Below are 19936 nucleotides of genomic sequence, written 5' to 3'. Positions count from 1 at the left end.
ATTACCTATGATGGCTCCTCCAAGGCGACACAGGCACCTCAAATTAATGTGTCCAAAAGCAAATTGTTTTCTTCATGCCTATTTCACTTCCAAAATTCTCAGTCACTAGCACTGCCCTCCATCTAGTCACCCAGGCTAGAACTTGGGGTGTTCTTGTTGACATTCCTCCTCTCCATCACTTCTCCTGTCAGCCAGTCACTAAGTGCTGCAGACCTCAACTCCTTTATACGTCTCTGCTACTATCCTGTTCAGCACTCCTGTCCCTGCCCTCTCACATGAACTACTCACTGCCCCAAACTCCTAGTATTTCTCAAACCAATTGGCTATACAACCGCCAGGATGTAAAAGGTAAAGCTGTCTGACTGCCCTCTTAACTTCAGTGTCTCTCGAGGGCAGGATAAAGTCCTTTCTCTTAGGTGGCCATGGGCCTCTCTGCAGACTGCCCTCTGCCTTCCTCTCCACTCACAACTCTCTACTCTGTCTAAACTCAATTCCCCAGAAGTAACATTTTGTTTGTTGCTCCTCTCCAACGTGCTCTGCAACCTGTGCCTATGGCCCTCTGCTTTTTGTTTGGCTAACCCCTGCCCATCACCTAAGACTCATTTCTGTTGTGAAACAGCACCTTGTTTCCATTGACTTCCGGGTTCTTTGCTTTTCGAAATATTCTGTGCAATTTTCTGTCATTAGACTTATAACTGTATTATCATTAATCATTATTCTCTATACCTGTCTTGAATTCAGTGAATGTACTCTACATCCTCAGCACTTATGGCCTGGCACTCAAAGAATGAATGAATTCCTTCAGTGAACTCAGTATCTGATGCTTCCACAGTACTTAACTAACTTCTATTGGGCTTACTGTGTCCTTCTTCTGTCTCTGCAACTAGATCATTAACCCCAAGAGAGCTATCAAAGGCTGGGTCTTTGTTCCTTTGTGTTAGACAAATTGACAATGAATAGGTGTTGTATAAGTAACAATAAAAAGAAAGAGGAAAAGAAGGAAGAAAGAAAGGTCTGATTTCTATACAGTTGTTAAGTGCAATTTAAAATTTTAAACGTTAAAAATTTAAGTAAAGTTTGTAATGTTATCCTTTACTTCTCTACTCAAGCAAACAAAACAAAGACTCCTAACATTTCAAGAGATAGTCACATCTTCACATAGCTGACTGTAAATAGAATATTTGTTTTATAATATTCTAGCACTGGATCATTATAGGATTCTGAAAATGAGTGTTAATTTAATTGATTAAAAAAATGGAAGGAAGCAGTTTCCTTTCCATCTATGAATGGACAGAGACATACTAGAGTGACTACTGAGAAAAGCTGGAACCTCTGTTGTACATAAATATAGCATGAGTCATTTATTTTTTTAGTTCAAGAACAGAATTGTTGAAATCATGACATTAATTGATGCAAAATCCCAAACATCAATGATGAGCCATTCAATAACAGTAGGTATATTCAAAAGCTTGTCTCTGGATTTTTAAAGAGTATTTTTAATAGTCCAAAACAAAGAGCACAATTACCAATAGATATTAATTGGCCATAAAAATATAGCTAACATTATTATAGCTTGAAGCAAAACAGAAAACAACCAACCCCCCACCCAAATCCAAAGCCCCTATTTTATGCTTATGAATATTATAAAAATGTTATTCCTTTCTTCTTTCTGTATTATCTCTCCTTACATCAAGATAAGTCACTAATAATTGTAGCTTTCTTGTACTCTCTTATTCCACTCATTCTGTAGCTTTTAAAAAATATATCATTCTTTTAGAAATAAAAAAATATTGTTTTTCAGTTTTCTTTGTAGGTGGAAGCGAAATATAATCTAGAGAAGTCCTCTGCAATCTCTGATAATATAGTTGAATGGGTGACTCATTAGGAATTGGCAGATGTCTGCACCTGTTGTAAGGAGTTAGGATCTGTGAGCCAAAACTCCTTTGGCTGAGAATATACACCAGCAGGTCTTAGAGACTGAGAGTTAGAGCAAGAAATTGGGGCTGGCAGGAAGCTAAGAGATCTATTTGAGATTGGTTGCCTTTGGTGACATCAAGCTGCCATTGGGGCTCAGAAAATGACTCTCCAAAACATGGCGCTTCGGCATGCTGAGTGCTCTGAAAATGGAAAGGCTGTAGAAATAAGCCTGCGATCCAAGGTCTCTCTCTGACTTTCCCCTACCTCCCTGTCTCTCAAATCTTCTTTCCAGAATCACTGGAAGGGACTGTCTCTGAAACATTCTTATGTGAGAAAGATTCTTTGCAAAAGAAATGCAATTGTCTTAAGGCCCCCTGCCTAGAAACTCCAACAAATAACAAGGAGGGATCAAACCAAGGGAGAAGAAAAGAGTCTGGGAGTCATCACCATGCCCAGTCTTTTCACCTATTTTTCTAAGGGCAGCTCCCAGAGGTTACCTGGGGAACTCTACCTGCATAACAAGACAACCCATGTTCTGCCCTTTACCTTCCATAACTTGTGCCCTCCATCTTCCAAAGAGAGTAGTTTACAAAATAATGCCTGCCTCCTGGGTCTGTACACCATTCCCCTATGAAGAGCATATTTAAACCTCAACCAGTTGGCTCCTCTTTGAGTTTCATACTTTAGGTATGGTTTTTGTGTCCATATGTGCGTTAAAATAAATGTTGTATGCCTTTTTCTCCTATTAATCTGTCTTTTGTCAGTTCATTTTCAGTGAACCTATAAAGGACAGATGGGAAGTTTTCCTTTGACCCCATCACCACTATTTGTGAAAATGTGATGTCTGTGCATCTGTGTCAGAATCATCTGGGTTGTTTGCTTTTGTTGTTGTTGTTGTTAAATTCATCCAATATTTATTGAATCGTGAACAGTTGCAAACATCGCTGCAATCGGAGACCCACCCATCCTGATGCTTCTCTTGGCTTCCCCTTGAGAAGGATGCCTGAGGTTGGATGTCCCCTAAACTCCAGGGGACAACCAATGCACAGAGATATGATAAAACCGGGAGACAGGAGGAGGGTGGGGCAGTGTGGATTCCAGGGAAGCCACATACACACAGACTCTTCCACACAGAGGCAAAGACCAGGGGCGTCAATCTCTTCCCGCAACAGCAGCTGCGAGAACATCAGGGAACGACCAGGCATCCATGAGACATTTCAGTCCTTCGTGTCCGGTAACCAGACTGCTGCATCTCTTGAGTTCACTGCTACTCAGCCTGCAGATACCCCTGGATCTACTCAGCAGTTCCCTACTCAAGGCTAGAGCTGTCAGCCTCCCACAGAAGCCTGGTCTGCAACTCGACTGTTCAGGCCACCAGATGGGTAGGAACAACCACTGAGAGGTCTTAAGCTGTTCTTCCACAGACTCTAAAGCATGATGGAAATAAGCTTGATGGAAAATAACCATCAGCTTCCAAAAATATTAATAACAAAAGCAAAAAAAAAATTTAAAAGAGTTGTTAGAAGCATTCACATAGTCAATCAGAATTTATAAATATTTATTGTGATATGGCAGTGGGTTGACCACCATGCTAGTCAAGATAAACAGGTACAGAGATGGGTACTGCAGTCTGGCACCTAATATACAGCTACATGGATTATAGTCCCACTAATGTCTGAGACCATGTTTTAAGCCATAAATAAAATATCTGTAACTACTGCCTTTTTTTCACACTCAAGAGGACCACATTGTTTTAGGAAGAACTTTAAATCCATGTAAACTTAAGCAATTCATTTGGAAATGGTTGTATTTTATTAATAAGCAATTACTTGTGACATATGTCATAGTGAATCCCAGTGTGTTAAGGCATAGAAGTGAGAACTGCTGTGAGGTTCTGGGAGAATCCATCTCATCAAATTCCCACAATAATCATTTTGACTTTCCTGCAGAGCACCCCAAAGTCCCCTTTGTGCTTATATCTTCATCACACCATCCTCACAGGAGATGTGTAAATTCATAAGATAACTCAGATGATTTTGTGGATATAACGAAATATTATAATTTTAAATAGAATAGGATCAACCACTGAGAAAGTCTTTTGTTTGTTGTTTGTTTGTTTGTTTTCCTTTGTTTTGTTTTTGAGACAAGGTCTTACTTTGTTGCCCAGTCTATAGTGCAGTGGCACCATTTCAGCTCACTACAACCTTCACCTCCCTGGGCTCAGGTGATCCTCCCACCTCCAACTCCCAGGTAGTTGGGACTACAGGCATGCACCATGATGCCTGACTCATTTTTGTATTTTTTGGAGAGATGGAGTTTCACTATGTTTCCTAGGCTGGTCTCGAACCGCTGAGTGCAAGTGACCTGCCTTGCTCAGTCTCCCAAAGTGTTGGGACTACAGGCATGAGCCACGGTACCCAGCTGAGAAAGTTTTAATAAAGTCTTTATACACGAAGTCTTTATGAGAATATAAAATACTCGAGCTGCAAATTCTAATTATAGAATCTAGTAACTAACATTGGATCTGAAACCCATGTATATTTTGGAATATAGTAATTATTTGGTAGGCAAAGTGTGAGAAACAAAAAGAATTTAAATAAACTCATATACATGCATGTGGGCATATACACACAAACACAAGTGCACTGAAATGTCAAGACCTATTATTCAGATTTTGATTAAAAATCTTCCCACATTCCTCAGACTGCATTATCCACTGTGGCCATTCATTAAGCATCACCAGCCATCTTTCTCAATTTGCAATTCATATCTATGGGAAAATGGCATTGCTCTTATCCAAGTTTTTATTTTTGTTTAAATCTATTTAAGACTAAATAAAACCGATGTATTAAAAGGAATTTGCTAGTTTAGCCATGTCACTTGGAAGTAGGCTGTAGATATTAACAATCACTTACATTCATTAGGATGCTTCTACAAGGTAATATGTAGAGTGAGACATTGGGCTGGCAAATTTTCATCATCAAGAGGGCACAGAAAAATTTGTACAAGATAGAACTCTTCTTTCATAAGCAAAAATGAAGGCAGGTCAGGAGAAACTTGAGGCTCTGTAGGATTGGAGATTGTGGGGAGGAGGTGCTACTCTATGGAGAGTAGACTAGGGTATAACAAAGCCAAATATGAAAAGCCTGTCTTGGTCTTGCTTGGTAAAACTCTACAAAAGAATATGAAGCAAAAACACATTTTTTTAAAGATACATGGAGACTGATTTTACTTTACTTACAGAGAAACATTAAATCTCTGTATTGTTACTCTTCACTATTAGGAAGCATATTTTCATCGTGTCCTCTAAGCCAGGATTCTTGAATAAAGGTTGGTTTGTGTCAGAAAATTTAGTATGTTACTTGAAGCAAAATCATTATGAAATGCAAGCATATGAAAAGTGCATTAGGGATTGAGTATCATAAGAAATCTTATTAAGTACTTAACACCAGCCATTTTGCTAAGCGCTTTACATACTGATTGTGTTTCCATCATAATTCTGTGATGAAGGCACTTTATTCTCTCAGTTTTTCAGATGACAAAACAAGGGCTAATTAAAGTAAAGAAGGACAGCAGGTAGATACTAGAGCCAAAATCTGCATCAAAGCTGATTTATTCCAGCCTCTCTATCTTAATAGCAAGCTTGAATGCCTCCAAAGAGGAAAAGAGTGTTAACTACACAAAGACAATTAGTTGTAAGACTCTTATATCTACAAGCATCTCTGATCTATATAAAATAAGGCCAAATTAGTTTTTCAGAAACCCTTGCAAAATTTCAGGAATCTTTCCATGGAATAAAGTATGGTCCATGTGGCAATACTCCAAAACAAATCTTTAAAGATTATTGACACCATGGAGGGCTCAGGTCTTACCATGAATCCTCCCAATAGCAGTAATATTCTTACCATCCAGATACCAAAGTCAACCTTCTTGTTTTTATCTCATCCGACTGGCAATTAGGAGTCTTACCTCATACCTGAGACCTTACCTATGGATATTCTTGCCATCTGATGACACTGGTGTAATCTTTAAGTTTTTCTTCAGTTGTGGACTTTTACATTTCTAGAGAGAGTCCCTACTAATTTCAATCTTCTCAAAAAAAGACTAAAACTTGTCAGTGGACCTCCTTGACCACCTGCAATCTCCTTGAAGCCCCACCTCACATATCAATACCTTGTGGCACACCTCGCCCATATAAAGTGAGATCGCCCCCTTCTCTAAGTTTATATGGCATCCCGTATGTATGTATCCTGTGGCTGGCATCGCTCTTCTGCTTAACTGTATACTAGGTGCTCTTTCAACAGCCAGACTGCAGTATCCATCTTTGTATCTATTTGTCTTGGCCAGCATGGTAGCCAACCCACTGCCATATCCCAATAAATATTTATCAATTCTGATTGATTATGTGAATGCTTCTAAAGACTATTTTTAAAATATTTTTTTTTGCTTTTACTATTATTATTTGTTCATTTTTTTAAACTTTTTTTATTATACTTTAAGTCCTGGGGTACCTGTGCAGATCATGCAGGTTTGTTACATAGGTATACAGGTGCCATGTTGGTATTTTTAGAAGCTGATGGTTATTTTCCCTCAAGCTTATTTCCATCTTGCTTTCGATTCTATGGAAGAACAGCTTAAGACCTCCCAGTGGTTGTTCCTACCCATCTGGTGGCCTGAACAGTCGAGTTGCACACCAGGCTTCTATGGAAGGCTGAGAGCTCCAGTCTTAAGTAGGAAACTGCTGTGTAAGCCCAGGGGTATCTGCAGGCTGAGTAGCAGTGAACTCAAGAGATACAGCAGTCCAGTTACCCTGAAATTCCTCCTGGGAATTTCAGCCGCAGCTTGTTCTTCATTTTCAATCTCTTCAGGATCTCTGTAGAAGCAGAGATCAGGCATGACCTCCCATGGGCATTCATGGGAACTTCCCTGGCTGGCATCCATCACATCAGACCTAGTGAGGGGCCTCTCTTATTGTTGTATGGGATGGTAATGTCCACATAGCACAGAGAAGAATCTGTGTGACCCAGAGCAATGGTAGGCAGGTTAACGTAAGATGCCTCTGTAAGAGGCTGGGATCAGAAACCACCAGCAGACATGGCTTCTGGAAGGCTGCCTGGGTCTGGTGTGGGAAGGTTCCAGGAGCGAAGCGATCAGCAATAATGACCCCAGTGGCAGCAGAAAACTTCAGCACAGCCCACTTGCCAGTGTTCCTGGAGGATATGACACTGATATCAGCACGGCTTTCAACAGTGACAATGGCATGAGCCACCATCAGAAGTTTCTCCCAGGTCCTCTTCCGATTTAGGATGTAGATGCCAATATTTTTCCTTCTGCAGATGTACTGTTCCATTTGGAAGTCAAGCTTGGTGCCACCCAAGTGAATTCCTGCTGCAAGAAATATGAGGACATCCTCCTCCTTCATGTTCAGGACATCACAGGCTCTGGCCATTGTAAAAGTTTCCCATTAAGTTCTGACGGGAATTCAAAATAATGCCATATGGACACTCTCTGGGTAGCATGGAAAGGCTATTATTATTTTTAATGGACACATAGTTATTATACATAATTATGGGGTATATTGTGATAAGAATAATTATCATATCCATTACCACAAACATTTGTCATTTTGTGTGTGTGTGTGATGAAAAGAACATTTTCTGAAATATTTTTCTTCCTAGATTGCCTTAGGGCTGACCTTCTCAAAATTCTCCTTCAAAAAGAAACAAGCTGTTGGGTTTAGATTGCTAGTGATGAGATATAGTCACCTATTGTCTCAGCCTCAAAATGCTAGAACATCTGTATAGTGCAAATCTTAAAGGAAAATGTAAAAAGGTTTTTATCTTCTTTTAGATTTCTTTATCACATCTTGAAATAAAAGTAACTAAAATTTTGCCCTAAAATGAGACAGGAAAGGTAGAAGAAATATTAAAGATCCATATCTGCTCATCTTTTTGTCTGGGTCCAATATGAGCTACCTAAGGGATATACAAGTAGCCATGGCTCACACACTTTCCAATGAAGGAATCAATTTATTTTCCTAATATAACATTGATTCACTGTTTATTTTAATAAGGTAGGACAATGGTAAAAAGCATAGATTCAGGCAAATTGCTTGGCCCAAATTCTCTTGAGGGATGATTGCTGGATATCAACTACGTCAGACTCACTCCTCTAGACACTGGTTTTAACCACTATCATCTCTTGTCTGGACTATGATGTGACATCTCTGTAACTTGTCTGTGCTCTCCAGCTCCTTTACAATAGATTTCCTAAGAGCCCTTGAGTGAACCATTAACATGTGATGGCGCATGTCTCTCACTGGTTCTACCTCTCCAAGGGTTTCCCATCTCACTGGGCATAAAGGCCACAGTTCTATCAAGAATCTATGAGATGATCCGCTCTGTCCACTCTGGCTCCCTGTTGTGTAGCTGATCCCACCTCCTACTACCCTCCTCTCTCCCTTTTTATTCTAGCCATATTTACCTTCTTGGCCTTCCTTGAATGTGACAAACACACTGCTGTGCAAGGACCAGGCCTCCACCAGTCATCATTCCCTTTGCCTTAGGTGCTCTTTCCCGCATTTATTACCTGCATGGCTCATTCCCTAACTGAACCCAGGACTCTGCCTAAGGTCCACATGGACAGAGTTTCCTTCCCTCCTGATTCAATGGATATCAGCCCCTAGTCTCTCAGCCCTTGATCTTCATTAACTAGTCACATCTGACATGTCATAGATGCATTTCTATATTTGCAGTGTACTGTCCGGAGCTTCAAGATAACAGGAACGCTATTATCAGCCCCTAGAAGAGGATATGATTCTAGGGACTCAATCAATATGGGCTGATATTTTAGAATACCACCACAAAAAGAGCTTCTAATTCAGTTATGTTAATACAGTGACATAAAATGTTGAAAACTACAGTATGTAAAAGCTAAATAGCACAATAGCTGAATGAGATGCTGCAGAGTAGTGTGGAATTAAGGGCCAGATATACAGTCATTGGCATAGACAATAAGAGTGGGTGTCCAGGAATGTTTGAGATTATGTTATAGAGGGCCAGAAAGAAAAGTGATTTTCTGTGTTTCTATCTAGGCTTGAAAATCTTGCTCCAAATTGGAAGACACACTTCCGAGGATTGCCAGCAACTTCTGTAGGCTTCCAAAAGTAGTATGTGGTCTGGTCAGCCTTCCAAAAGCTGACCTCACAGGGTGAGTTGACATAGATGCAAAATTTGCAAGGCTTTCCCGCACACTTTAGGAGGGATGAGCCCTGTTATCAACGTCCTGGGATATGGCCAACATTAACAGAGGGAACCACAGTGTTATGCAACTGAAAGCCTTTGGTCTTGATATACAAGTGGGCAACATCCTCCTTGTTAGACTCCAGGGATTTGCTGTTTTCTTTCACACAATCTAGAAACAGAAAATCTGGAAGCCAGACTGCCTTACACCTACCACTCAGCTGTCTTCAGGGCACTTGTTCTCATAATTACTTGCTTTATACTCAGAAAATGCAAATAAACTTCATTATTAGCAGAGGCAAAACACAGTAATGAAGGTCAATCTGCTGCAGACATAGCAAATGTATTCTCAGTCAATAAATTATGAATGATTTAAATGATGTTATACTTTTTAATATTTGTATCACTGACCCCAACTTGCTCATGCCTTCCATTCTGATAGATTTAGGTAACATCACGTACATGTACTTTTAGGTTTTTGGAAAACAAACCAGGATGCTTATAAACTCAGAAAGATGAAACTGCTTCCAGACAATATAGTTATCAAATAAACTGCATGTACCATAATGACTTCAACACAGTGCTCCACCCACCATTATGACTTCCAGAAAAATTTATCCTATAAATGTCCTAAAGGATAGTGTTTCAAGAGGCTTACAGCTTCCTCCAGGGTGACAATTAAGTCACCTTGCAAACAACTGGCTTAAAGGCATCTTCCCGGTCATTCCTCCTAATTAGAAAAATAAGACTGCTATAGATTCTCTTTCCCTTTCAAGCTTTGCATATGAAAACATTCACTCCTCTATGAAAAGCTGCATTAACTTTTATGATGAAATATACTTTTATTTGTAGCACAGGCCTTCAGGCTGAAACAAATCCCTTAAGACTGATTTTGCCAGAAGGTAGAATGTCAGAATTCTCAAAGCTTGTTTTCAGGAGTATTTAACTCTAGACTATGTCTTCAGATATTATAGATGCCTTGACTTCTTACCTACTGTCACCTTCTGTCTCTAGACAAAAGGAGAACTTAGCCATTGCCAGGAGGAAGGTCACTTTTCACTTTAAAAAAGCTTAGAGGCCAGGTGCAATGACTCATTCCTGTAATCCCAGCATTTTGGGAGGCAGAGGTGGGTCGATTGCTTGAGCCCAGGAGTTCAAAACCAGCCTGGGCAACATGGCAAGACCCTGTCTCTACAAAATATATAAACGAACCAACAAACAAAAAATTAGCTGGGCATGGTGGTGCATGCCTGTAGTCTCAGCTACTTGGGAAGCTGGGGTGGGAGGATGGCTTGAGCTTATGAATCGGAGGTTGCAGTGAGCTGAGATTGTACCTCTGTACTCCAACCTATGTGACATAGTGAGACCTTGTCTCAAAAAAAGAAGAAAAAAAAGCTCAGAGTTCTTGCTTCAGCAGCACAGTATATAAGGATGAAATGACTCTTAGTAGCTTCTCATGGCCACTGTATTTCTTAAAAGCCAGATGCACAGTGGTAAGCTTAGTATACTAATTTTTGTGTGACAAGAGGGAGGAAAGCATATATAATATTCATCTTTGACTGTATTGGCAAAAAGAAATACTGAATAGGTAATAAAACTCTTTAGCTTTAAGGAGCAGGGCTGTGGGTGACAGGGTGTGGTGGACCGAGGAATATAGGTGAGTATTCTAATGTGGCCTTTTTGTATTTCTCAAGTTTTGAATTACTAATTCGAAATTTAAAGAGTCTCAAACGGAGATACAGTCTCTCTTAATAACATTTAACTGTATTTTGCCTTATCGTTGAAATTTTTTGTGATACCACTTGCCTCCTAGGTTTGGTATGCCAGGGACATTATGTAGTATTCATGACTTCCAGAATAACATGATTCTTATGAAAGTAGGTTATTAGATTATCATCATGATAAAAAACCTAGGTAGAGTTTATTGAAAATAAACACCAAGGTTTTAGTCTTGTTATGTTTTCATCAATCTGTCAGCCCCCTTTCTTCTGTTAATAAAAATACACTAGCAACAAAATCTCATTTCATTCTTTATATTACCTATCTATTTATATATGTTTATCTATCTATTATCTATCTATTTATCTATCATCTATCTATCTATCTATCTATCTATCTATCTTTCATCTATCTAACTACCACTTAGTGAGAGCCTGCTATATACTGGCTTATATATACCAAGCTTTACATTTTACATATGAAGGAAACTGTGGCTCAGAACATTTAAGAGACATGCCAAAGTTGCTAATCCAGCATGCATGCCTAGCTCTAACTAATTAGAAAGCTCTCACTGTGCCAAGAAGACCACTTTAGCCACTCCTGGGTCATGATTCTATTTGAGAGAAAGTGATATGTTGACTGGAGACATTCCACTGTCAAGCTGTGGAAATTCAGGCAGGTATCCTATAAATAAAAGATTGGAAAGAAGGTCTTCATTTCCTTTCTTGTTCTAATATCCAGATGAGTTATGCTACGTTGCTCTCTTTAATAAAAATAGGTCCTGGAAATGTGTGTTGGAAAAATAGTCTGACTACTAAAGTGTTTATTCAATGTAAGGATAGCAAGAATGACTTATCATTTCCTTTGTATCCCTGAGGCTCTACAACTCTTTCTACTTAGACATCTTAGGGGTAAGGAGGACAATGTGTGAGAGTTGTTTCATTATCTGGGGGATTAGCTAATAGAAAGTATAAGACACAATAATTCTTACAGGAAGATCCTTAATATTACTTCCTTATGCAGAATCAATCAAGTTACTGAATTTTAATAATTGTAGCCATGAGATGAATTCTTCACTGTGAACCTGTCACCAGACCATGAACAAACCATAAGAGACAATAATAGTAAGTAGGACTATATCAAATTAAGCTGTTATAAAAATAAAGAAGAAAGCTACAGAATGAGAGAAGAACATATTTGAAATACATATATCTTACAAATAATTTGTATCCAGAATATAGAGATAAACCTTACACATCCAGGTGGGCAAATGATTTGAGTAGGCATTTATCAAAGGAAGATATACAAATGTTGAATAAGCTCACATAAAGATGCTCCAAATCATTAAGCCTTCAGAGAAATGAAAATTAATCACAATGAGATACCACTACTTACCCACTAGAAGGCTGAAGTTAAAAATATTAGTAATACGAAATGCTGATGACAATGTGGAGAAACTAGAGCTCTCGTATATTTACTGGAGACAGTAAAATGCAACAATCACTTTGGAATAAAATATGGCAGCTTCTTACAAAGCTAAATGCACACTTAGCATGTGGTTCAGCCATTCCACTCTTAGGTATTCACTAAGAGAAATAAAAATATGCCTACACAAAGATTTGCAGATCAAAGGTCATAGCAACTTTATTCATAGTAGCCAAAAAAATCAAAAAAAAAAAAGAAAGAAAGAATTTAAGTATACATCAAGATAGTATTTCTTTATTATTTATTTATTTATTTTTTGAGACAGAGTTTCACTCTTGTTGCCCAGGCTGGAGTGCAATGGTGCAATCTCGGCTCACTGCAACCTCCATCTCCCAGGTTCAAGTGATTCTCATGCCCCAGCCTCCCTAGTAGCTGGAATTACAGGCACCCACCACCACACCTGGCTAATTTTTTGCATTTTTAGTAGAGACAGGGTTTCACCACTTTGGCTAAGCTGGTCTCAAACTCCCCACCTCAGGTGATATGTCTGCCTCAGCCTCCCAAAGTACTGGGATTACAGGAGTGAGCCATCGCACCTGGCCAAAAGGTATTATTTCTATATGGTGAAATATTATTGAATACTAAGAAATTAAAAAGAAACAAAACAAAGCAAAACTCAAAAACATGACACAGAGTGAAAGCAGGCCTATACAAAAGAGTACATATTGTCTGATACATTTATATATAATTCCAGAGAAGACAAATCAACTTATAGTGACAAATAGCATATTAAACCCAAGGCTAGGATTGACTACAAAGAAGCATCAGGGATATTTTGGGGGTGATATTCTCTATCTTGAAGACACCAATGGTTATGCAAAGATATATATTTTTCAAGACTCATTGAGTTGTACAATTAAAATAGGTGAAGCTTATTTTAGGTAAAGTATATTACAACAAAATTGTTTTACAAAAATTTCAGGTAAGTTTTGTTCCACAACTAGCAAAAGATACAGATTAAATTAAAAATCAGATGACGGTGGTTATGTTCTAAAAAGGGATTTAGGCGGAGGTACATTATGGAAAAATCGGGATATGATAGATATATTAGTCCATTTTCACACTGCTGTAAAAAACTTTCCTGAAACTGGATAATTTACAAAGAAAGAGATTTAATTGACTCACAGTTCTGCATGGCTGGGGAAGCCTCAGGGAACTTAAAATCATTATGGAAGGGGAATCAGGCATGTTTTACATGGCAGCAGGTGAGAGAGAGAGCAAGAGAGGAAACTGCCACTTATAAAACCATCAGATTTCACGAGAACTCATTCACCGTCATGAGAACAGCATGGGGAAACCACCCCCCAATCCCATCACCTCCCACGAGCTCCCCCGCCTTGACACGTGGGGATTATGGGGATTACAATTTGAGATGAGATTTAGGTGGGGACATAGAGCACAACCATATCAATTGGTGATCAACAAATATTCATTTCCTCCTCTTTTCCAGTTCTTTTGTGGAAAATGTAAGTAATATATTCAAAGGCTGTCAGCTATAAAATAAATACTGAGAAATATATGCAGAAAGACACCATTATGAGTCAGTGGTTAGTCATCTAAGAACAATCAGAGGAGTCTTAAAATATGTAAGCTCTTCTCTCTTATAAACTTTTGATTTATAAGACACTTTTTCTTTACCTTCCAAAGTCTGGAGTCTCTAAATTTTTATTGTACTCATTTGGCAGTCATCATACATTTTCTACATTAGCCATTACATTTTTAAGTACACATTTTTATTGTTCGACTTTGTCACAAGTTTCTAAAAGGCAAGAAGCTTGTCTGATACCTCTTTTTATGGCTAATTTGAACCGAGTAGGTGTTCAATAAAAGATAAACATATTGTTAATGATTATACTGATATTCTTAGGTTTGAAAAATCTTGCCTCTTCGATATTTTTATTTAGTCAAATAATTTAAATGTGATCACATCCATTTGAAGTGAAAAATTCATTTATTTAGGAGAATCAGTCAAGTAATTTAAAGACTTCTCTTTTCTCCTGGTATGTTCACATTCATTTTTTCACTTGTTTAGTCTTTCAATAAATATGTATTGAGCATCTCTCTTTGCCAGGCACTGTGCTAAGTGCTGGAAATATTATTATTATGGAAAAGATTATTATGTGCTCACAGTCAAGAAAGGATATCAAACATAGCAACACGTATTTCTAACAGAGTTGGATAAATTATATCATAAGAGGTACATGGAAAGGGAGACAGATGATGCCAAGATGTACCATATAAACTTTAAAATTAAATTTTGACCAATCTACTCATTGGCTAATATAAAACTCTGCATTCAAATTTAATGTTATTTAGGTATCTTAATGTAGACGGCCTATAATTGAAACTATAAATAAAGGTTGAGTTACTTTTGGTAATAAAATTGTGGTTGTTATCCTAGACAAAGAGAGTAGTTTCTTTCTCTTCTTGATGCCTAAAGTCAATAAGCCCGTCCAAGACTTAACTCTTAACCCATCCAGGAAATAAGCCTTGTGTGCATAAGACAACCCAGAGAGTCAACAGTGAATGAGTAAACTATGATATGGTTCAAAACTGATCTTTGTGGAAAGCCCACTTGACTATGGAGGTGGTTTTCTTCCACAGATACAAATATTTTGAGCAATTGTGAATGAGAACTTTGCAATTTGGTGTTGGTCTACTTACGTAGTCTTATGCAATTTGATATATGAATATAACCTGCACCAATTTGTTCCCTTTTGCCACAAAAGGAAATAATAACACTTTTTAAAATGTTCTTCCAAGTCCCTAAAGCTTTCAATTCCTGATGATTACATTACCATGGGTGAGTGTATATTTCTCTTTGGCAAAACATAGCTTATTTGTTTATACTTTACCATTACATACAACCCTCCAGCAGTGTCTCATCCAATCAAAAACTCAAATGCTTGTGCTCTCTATTGTCAGAGCTTTTCTACATGATATCTCCTCCCTGAAATTCCCCACTCAATTCCCTCTAGAACCGCCCTTAGCCTAGAAAATCCCTACTTATCCTCAGATCCTACCTAAATTTTGCTTTCTTGGAGATGACTTTCTTGACTGGATCCTTCACACACACACCCAGAGACTAGAGAAGGCTTCCCTTTGTACCTCCTCATGAAACTTACTAATTAGTTATTCATTTTCTTATCCTGTTTATATTCTGCACCCTGCAGATGGGAAGACCCTGTTTCTATCTTGTTTATGTAATAGGCACCTAATAGCTATTAATAGCCATTTGTTTATTAAATGAAGAAATTTACAGCAATATGAAATTCAGAGAAATAAGACTTTCATTTTACTAATGAGAAAACCATGGTAAAGTAAAGTAGTTCTTTATTATAAAGTTAACTATCTCCGTTTTAATAACAACAATTAGATAATGTTGCATTTCCTTACTGCTCTATTGGGTGCTATTATAAAAAAAATATATGTTCTATTGAGTATGAAAGTTATTTTGCCGCAATATTTGTAATTCCATTTCATCATAATTGAGCATAGAAAAATAAAATTCTATATGAAGCAAAAGGCAGCACGAATTTCCTTAGATACTGCAGTTGCCTTACCTCACATCTCCCCTACTCAGTTTGGCCCTACTCAGTTTTACCAGGCCATTCACAAATATCCCAACTTGCATGCTTTTGTAGGGGTTGACTGAATCAACCCCTATGAAACCAAGTAAACCAAGTAATGCATACTGTATTTTGGTAATATTACACTTTTTAAAAAGTGTGTGTTGCTCTAAAGCTACTTCTTTAAAATATGACACTACCAAAAAATATTATGTATTATTTGGTTTACTCATAAAATTATCCAGTTTGGCATGATCATGATATATGTAAAGTTTTTTTTTCATGCAACAGGCATTTACTACCTACTTTCACTTTTAAATGGTTATAAATTCTACCACAAAAGTGTCAGAAAATTTTTCTGAAACTTAGAAATAAGGCAAAAAAAATCGTAAGTATATCCTGATAACCCACAAGCATTGTCTAGATAGGCACAGCTCTGTCCCAAAGAAATTTCTCAGGTTACCACACTGAGAAAGTGTGGCTACTGAGCACATGAAAAGTGGAGAGTGTGACTAAGGAACTGCTTTTTTACATTATATTTAATTTTAACTAATTTAAAGTTACATTTAGATAGTCACATTTAAATTGCTAGTGGCTACCTTACTGGACAGCACCGTTATAGAGGAATGCACTTAGTTTGTCTCACATTTTGTTATTAATGAAAGGTGCTACTCTTTGTAAAATTATTTGTTAATTTGTAGAATTTTGTCTGTTAGATACACAAATAATTTTTGCCTTGCAGAACAAATAACGCCAAAAATTTGTGGTAGAAATATCAGCCAGTTTTATAATATGACTCAGTAATTTTAACAAATCTTTGTTAAATGGTCTAGATATATATAATTTCTCACATTTTTCTTGAACCAATCATAACATCTAGTTCCCTCATTAATTAATGTTATACAAAAATTATTCACATATGTACATTTATGTCTGAGATTCATAATTTGAAAATTCTATTTCAGCTTTTCATCCCCTAAAATTCACCCATAGAATTATTTCTGAGGTTTCCTAGAGGGCACCTGGGAATTTGTTCTTTTACCCTATAAAATGAAAGATGCTGGAAATAATTAGATCTGTTTGGTGGCTTCATATTTACTAATTTGTTTAAGACTATTGCAAGAGATTCATGGAAAGAATGATAAACTCAAAGGAGATGCCCAGACTTTCTTAGACTGTTTATATAACTAAAATATTCATATAACTATATCAGAAATTACGTGCTTTTTGAAAAGGCCTTGGAGATTCTTCAGTGCCTTCCATAATCTAATTTTACCCTCAGAGAAAACATTGATTAAGTTATTATGAGAACTTATTAGAGGATCCTTTTTTCTTATATTATTGTTTATCATAACAAATTAATCACAGCCAGTCTCATCAGCAAACAGATCTCTGCTTCTTGGTGCTTGCCTGACGTCCCTGCTATACATTATAGGCTAGAACTGCTATCGTGTACAAAAGACAGTTCCAGAGCCTCATAGAAGAGACAGCATACCAAGTACTCTGCAAAGAACAGGCTGTGAGGGATAGGTTTCCAAATTCTCATGGCTTAGACAACTCTCAGACTCTACAGCGGAGTGAGTCACGATCTCCTAGGCTCCTTTCAGTCCAGAAGCAGGCATTTTACATGAAAGCAGACTGCTGACCTCAGATCCAGGGCAAGAAAAATTAATCACCAGGACTAAATGAGCTCATGAGGAAAATTTAATTGTGATTATTTGTCTGGAATACGGCTGGCATTGTTTTAATTTTCTACTTTTAGTAAGCATATAGGAAAACATTTTATCTTTCTTCTTCAGCTATCTTTAACCCTTTCCTTAGCAGATTATGCTATTGTAAACTTAAATGTTCTAAATGGTATCTAAGTGTCACTGACCCACTCAGAATTTGGAAGCAAATATTTTTAGAGTATTCTTACTTTCCAAGATAATAAGCTATTTGCAGAGGATTGACAAGAATCTGTGCCTATTTTTACCAGAGCATAACTGCATAAATCATTGTAGCAATCTAATCTACACTTGGAGTTTCATATTTGAGAAAGACTCATACTTAATCAAGTATGGCAACTCGCCATTAAGGAACATATGTGAGTTGATTCAGGACCTGCTTCTAGAGTTCTAGCACAGAGAATAGGAAAGAAGTAAACTTCTGGAAGGCTAAGGAGCTTAGCAAATTTGGGCGGGGTAGGGGGGGCAGCTCTATAAAGGAAGATTTCACCTAAATTTATAGGTACTACAAGCAAAGTCTAATGGAGGGAATGTTTTGGGGTTGTTTTCCTAGCACTAAAAAAGAAGAGCAAGAGAGATCAAGAGCCTAGCCCAAGTTCCTTCTGAAAATTCCTAGACAAGTGAATTTTGTGGCCTTAGTGGTTGCTCAATATTGTAGAGCACTATATTGGCAGAACAAACTCAAGGAGAACTGTACGATTAATTAATGATATTGATGCACCCCTGGAAATAATCAAATTAAACCTGGGCTCTAAAAAGACTTCATTTACAACTGGGCATGGTGGCTCATGCCTGTAATCCCAGTGCTTTGAGAGGGAGAGGCAGGAGGATCTCTTGAGCTGAGGAGTTCAAAACCAGCCTATGCAACATAGCAAGACCCCATTTCTACAAAAGAGTTTTAAAAATTAGCCAGGCATGGTGGTGTGTATTTGTAGTCCCAGCTGCTTGGGAAGCTGAGGCAGAAGGATTGCTTGAGCCCATGAGTTTTAGTTACAGTGAACTATGATCATGCCACCATACTCCAGCCTGGGTAACAGAGCAAGACCCCATCTCTAAAAAAAAATAAAAGTAAAAATATTTCATTTACAAAATGAAATGAAATGAATTTGACATGTAGGTCTAGTTAATTGACCTAATCTAAACGATGGAAATAAGGTAAAAGATGAGCAGAAAGTTATCTTAACAACACATGGGGGAAATGGCCACTTAGGATTGTCTAAGGGAAGGGATTTTGTTCGTATCAATCACTATTGATTAAAAGTCCCAGATTTGGTGAAGTTATTTGTTTATCTTGCAGAAATATAAATAATTTGTCTGGTGGAACAGAAAATCTCAATACCTTTTATTTTTAATTCAGCAATCTTATATTTGTTTTTAAAATTGATTATTAATATCTAATTTCTTAAATGTGCTCTGAACTGGTCATTATATCTTACTGATATTCTTTATTAACTAATAAGTTAAAGAAAATCTTTTACACATCTTGATTATATATTTCCTGAGAGTTATAATTTTTTCTTTTAAAACGATATTTTAACAAAACTATATTCTGGTACAATAATATCTGGTTGAGAATCATAAGCCACAACTTCTGCTTCCAGAAATGATGTTTCATGACACTCGACTCTGCACCTGGCCACTTGGAACTGTCATTTGTAAACTGGGGGTGTTGGCCAAGATTTCAAATGTCTCTTTCAAACGTCACTCTAAATATCCTAAAACTGAAAAGTTTGAATACATTAACAGAGACAGAATACTATTGAAAGAAATAAACTTGAACATTCTGAAAAGAACTCAAACAGATCTGGAATACACTAAATCTTTTTATTGTAATAACAACTACCATGATCTATTCTAAATGAAAGAGTACCATTTAAATGATTACTTTGCCAGGAGCAATCACTCTTTTGTTGAGCCATTTGTTCTTTAGATAGATAACTTTTGATTTGCACATAAAATGAGACAAGATTTATGTCTTTCCTAGAGTTTTCTTCTTGCCAAGACATAAAATAGGGTCATTGTTTATCAGAGAGCTTACACAGTACTCAGTATGTCTTCCCACGTTTTTTAGACTGACAACAAAGTTGCTAAAGATCTGAAATGAAATTTTGATCTAATTTAAATTTAGTCAAATGGAAAATTTCAAACAACTAAAACTTATCAAGAAAAGAAACTGGAATGGTCTGTTAAGGGTCATAAAGATTTCTATATCCTAATATTATATTAAAATAGCTTACAAAATAATTTTTTAATATTGCGAGTAAAAGATGTTGATTGT

At 37.3% G+C, this 19936-nt stretch overlaps 1 protein-coding gene and 1 pseudogene across 1 annotated transcript in view; both read right to left on the bottom strand.

Annotated features, from left to right (window-relative positions):
• RAB27B (RAB27B, member RAS oncogene family) overlaps positions 1–19936 on the bottom strand; it is a 179368-nt gene that overhangs the window by 145024 nt on the left and 14408 nt on the right. The gene's annotated exons all lie outside the window — the stretch shown is intronic.
• Positions 6426–10231, bottom strand: LOC116561701 (annotated as a pseudogene).

This window comes from Sapajus apella, unplaced genomic scaffold (genome assembly GCF_009761245.1).
Source record: "Sapajus apella isolate SASKATOON/1434 unplaced genomic scaffold, GSC_monkey_1.0 scaffold30, whole genome shotgun sequence".
Lineage (NCBI taxonomy): Eukaryota > Metazoa > Chordata > Mammalia > Primates > Cebidae > Sapajus > Sapajus apella.
This window is presented reverse-complemented; position numbering and strand designations above follow the sequence as displayed.